The following is a 4,775-nucleotide window of genomic DNA, read 5'->3' on the forward strand; positions in this document are numbered from 1 at the left end:
TTTTGCATTACCATATAACCAATATTTCTTTACAGGCTTTAGTCTACAGGCTTTAGTCTTAAGTTTGATAAAACGTCTTCAAGCCATAGCATAGGAACTTTCTAAAAAAGCTTATCACCAGTATAGGACAAACACTTCATAACTTCTGCCTTTACTTGGCAAAATGCAGATTAACTCAGGGATAAAGAATTAGAAACTAGTGGATTCCAGTTTTTGTAATTTATCTTTAGTTCTTTATATTACAAAACTCCAGTTTTTTGTATTTTCTCTTGTGTAGACAAAAGTCCATAAATCTTTAATTACTGTAATTTTGCAGGAAAATATTCATTGGCCTCCTGACAACGGCCTGTGCGCAATCAAATCCACAGCCACCACATGTGAAATAACAGCTTCCAGGACTATAGACCACAACTGGGACTGCCAAGACTGGTGTTCCAAAGTCTCAAGACTGAAAATTGGTGACAAAAAACCGGCAGTCAGTATTTCTAGTGCCATTGAGTCAGACTTGGGTTTACCTCCAGAGCTCTGTTGGGAGTTTATGAAAAGCAAAATTAGAAATTTAAGCTTAAGTTTAAAAAAAACTTACTTACGCTGAATTTACAAGCAATAACGAAGGACTAAGCATTTGAACCTAAAGTTATTCATAAATAGGGTATTAGGGAATTACTCAGAATGTTACTCAGTGACCAAAATGAGCATTTGAACCTAAATTTATTTATAAATAGATTTATTTATTAGGGAACTTTGAGGGAATCTAGTAGTTATGTAATTAATGACCAAAAATGTTAGGTAATTATGAAAACTGCCATTTAACATCACTGAAACCAAAATGTGACAATCCCTCCCTTTAACCCACCCCTAAAATCAACCCAGGCTCATTCTCCACTGTATCAAAACTGGGGCCACATGAAAGATTATTTACCTCCTTAAGTGCAGCAGAAGCATTGTAATCTAGAAACTTCAAAAAAAAGCCCCCCGCCCATCCTCAAGCTCACTCAAAAGGACTCAGGGTTCAAACAGGACCTAGGGCTCCCATCCTCAAGCTTGCTCATCAAACAGGACTCAGGGTTCAAACAGGACTTCAGACTCCTATCAAGCTTGCTCATCAAACAGAACTCAGGGTTCAAACAGGACTTCAGACTCCCATCAAGCCTCTTCATCAAACAGGACAGGGTTCAACAGGACTTTGGACTCCCATCAAGCTTGCTCATCGAACAGGACTCAGGGCTTGACAAAACAGGAAACCTCTCAAGCTTGCTCATCGAACAGGACTCAGGATTAACTCCAAGGGTAACTGGACTCAGGACTTCCAACCTCAGGCTTACTGAAGCCTAAAAAATCCTTAACATAAAAATTTTCCACCTCAAATTAACCATAAACCTGAAAGACAATTAAAATATTAGCCTATTTGGTACACAACCGGTTCCGTACATGGTAGACCGAAGTCTACCATGTACGGTCCTTGGTCCACCTTTGCCGGGACAGCGCCGCCACCCCGACAAAGGTGGACCCACTTAAATTTTGGTACTACATCTAAAGTCTAAAGCTAGTTGACTAAGCTCTCTCCCCTCCACCTAAAGCTCTCCCCCCACCTAAAGCTCTCCCCCACCTAAAGCTCTCCCCCCCACCTAAAGCTCTCCCCCACCTAAAGCTCTCCCCCACCTAAAGCTCTCCCCCACCTAAAGCTCTCCCCCACCTAAAGCTCTCCCCCACCTAAAGCTCTCCCCCACCTAAAGCTCTCCCCCACCTAAAGCTCTCCCCACCTAAAGCTCTCCCCCCACCTAAAGCTCTCCCCACCTATATTTAGAGATTCTGGTTTTTAACCGTATCTCAACCTAGTGTTAAATTAGGTGCTCTAGACAGAAAATTACCCGATCTAAGAAAAGTACTGCAAAGTTTACAGTCTTCCGATTTCAACTACGCAAGGCTTGTTTTACCTACCTGGCAAGTCTAATAATAATGATTACCCGAGTATTTAACAAAATCTACGCTTCAGCTTTGAAACTAATCCTAATAGAAATGTAATGTCCTTTAAAAATATCCCAATTATAAAGGCAGTTAAAAATATCCCAATTATAAAGGCAGTATGTGCTTTAAAACTAACTATCCTAATTAGAAAAGTATGGTCTTTTAAAACTAATCCAAGTGCTTTAAAACTAATCAACCACTAGAACAATGATTTAAAACTAATTACAAAGTCAATATGCTTTAAACTATCCTAATTAGAAAAGGAATGGATTTAAAACCCTTTGGAATCTTAATAGCAAGATCATGAACTAAACTGATCAACAAAACTAATTTAGGCAATCAACCAATTCATCAAAACTTGCCAAACTTCCCATTTGAAATTTAACCAAATTGAAAGCCACCCGACTGCCTAAAGCAAGACTATACCTCAACACTATCCTATAAGGAGCTAAATTTATAAATATGAAAATTGCTGTAGATCTGATTGAACACTTAAACACCTGGTATTATGCAATAGAACACTAGCTGCCTACATCAAAACTAAAACCCCTAACTCTTCAGAAATACACTTACTTGAACATTGAGCCTTGACACTTTGAAAGTAATGATATCTTCAGACTTCGAAGCACAGGCAGACTGATCATTACAGCCAATATTAAGGGATTCACAAGCTTGCTTCGCATATCTTGAAGTGTTCTTGACATCTGAAATAAAACCAGGCATCAGAAATTTCTTAAACAGTTAAATTCACTTTCACAATTAGCGCTAAAGTTTGTTTTAACTGATTTTTTTTAAATTGAGATTAAAGTTTAAAATATTACAAACATTTGAAATTAAAAAACTAATATTTTGCTTAAATGACAACTGATTGACTTAGTCCACACTTAAACCGAATTTTAAAAAGTTTAACTTAAAGCAATTGTCACTACAAAACTAAGCTTATTGTATAAATGAATTACATATGAAATTAAGTTTAACATTAAGACTACAACAACGCAACAAGAACTTTTAAAACATTGAAAAGTTTCGTTAAAACTTCTTGGTTCCACAGAGGAGTTCTAAGACAGCATTACCAACTTCCGTATACTGAATATTAGAAGCAATGTAAGTTATTAAAAATCTTCAAAAGGTTTGTCTTCCCAACTTCCGTATGCTGGATATTAGAAGCAATGAACATTAAAACAAAAAGTTTGTCGAAACTAGAACTACAAACTTTATACTAGGTATTAGAAGTAAAGTACAAGTTACAGCAATTACAATCTTGAAAGGATTCTTGAGACTGGAAAGTATCCCTAGAGACCTGATGGCTCAGCCTGCAAATATGACAAATGTACAGCATTATGTATAACAGTCTAATGGTATAAGATTGTCTAAATCAAGAGTATGGGAACAGTTTCATATTGTACCAAAGCTAATTACAAGTCACGATTTTGTAATAACTCCAACTTAGATTAGGGTAAGGAAGTTTGAATAGTTTCCTAATTAAATCGATAATACTGAACTTCAGTCTGGAGTATGTAGGAAACCTTTAAAGTTAAAATAATCAGTAACCAAAGGAACAGTTCTAAATCACCAGTACAACAGTTAAATCATGATCACCTCAGTTTTAAAACTAATGAACAGGAAGTTTTGATTAGAAGTCAAAATTAAAATAAAGCCAGAAATTTTTATTAAAATTTTTTAATCAATAGCTTTTAGATTTCGAATACAGAGATTCGAGAATTAAGCTATTAATTTTTCAAGCCTGCAATATACATCAGATAAAATTCCTTAGAGCCACGAACGAATATAAGCTTAAAGCCAGAAATTTTTATTAAAGATTTTTAATCAATAGCTTTTAGATTTCGAATACAGATAGATTCCTGAATTAAGCTATTAATTTTTCAAGCCTGCAATATACATCAGATAAAATTCCTTAGAGCCACGAACGAATATAAGCTTTAAAACACCTTTAAAACTTTACTTAAAATCACGAACGAATGTAAAGTTTAAAAACTAAACCACTAAATCGTAAAGTACTAAACTTAAAATTGGCACAAAACAGTATTTAAATCACATGCAAACATCAGAAAGCCTAGTTTATTAAACAGTTTATCTTTAAAATGAAGCGTATTGAAAACTTAACGATCTCTTAGTACACAAACTTGTTCTCAAACGAAACAATTATAAAAAAAACTAAAATCACTAAAAACATCTATCTCCACTTACCTTAAATATTCACGAAGCCTAGTCTTCAACTACACATCGCAGAAACACCTTCCAAACACCACAGTTCGCGGCAAACTAATACTGAGCCCCTCAAATTCTCCCCCGTCGTAAGTTCTGAACAGAAAGTAAACATTTTACCTAACAATCATTACAGTTCTGAGTAACCCTTCTCTGGGAATAATTACCAAACTGGGTGATTTCTCCTTCCAGACATTTGGGCTGTTTTGAATATCTAAGAATGAATATAGCTCAATAATTGCAGGGAGTTTTTCATCATATATCTAAAAATGTGTAATTTGGTTGTGTTCAGTCCATAAACAAATATGAACAGTGCAAATTAACCGAACTGTGTTGGTTCAATAAACGACATATGGCAAGATATTCAACAATGGTTAAAATGGTTTAGTTTCGGAATCGAAAAATATACTTGCATTTTTTTTTATAAATCCCCAAAATTGAATAAATAAAAATCTTATTTAATTTGGCCCTCAGAAGAGAGAGAGAGAGAGAGAGAGAGAGAGAGAGAGAGAGAGAGAGAGAGAGAGAGAGAGAGAGAGAGAGAATATAAGATCGGAACAGATATTAGATAAAAATCAATT

General features: G+C 35.3%; 1 long non-coding RNA gene across 2 annotated transcripts; it reads right to left on the reverse strand.

The window, feature by feature from the left end:
- Positions 1-200: 200 nt before the first annotated feature.
- Positions 201-4,277, reverse strand: LOC136829805 (uncharacterized). Of its 2 annotated transcripts, XR_010850494.1 has the most exons (4): positions 4,177-4,277; positions 2,542-2,672; positions 923-1,380; positions 201-525 (listed from the first exon to the last, which is right to left on the reverse strand). It is a non-coding gene; the product is annotated as an uncharacterized lncRNA (long non-coding RNA). The 2 variants fall into 2 exon arrangements; XR_010850495.1 differs by lacking the exon at positions 923-1,380.
- Between the last annotated feature and the right edge of the window lie 498 nt (positions 4,278-4,775).

Source organism: Macrobrachium rosenbergii, chromosome 45, assembly GCF_040412425.1.
Source record: "Macrobrachium rosenbergii isolate ZJJX-2024 chromosome 45, ASM4041242v1, whole genome shotgun sequence".
Lineage (NCBI taxonomy): Eukaryota > Metazoa > Arthropoda > Malacostraca > Decapoda > Palaemonidae > Macrobrachium > Macrobrachium rosenbergii.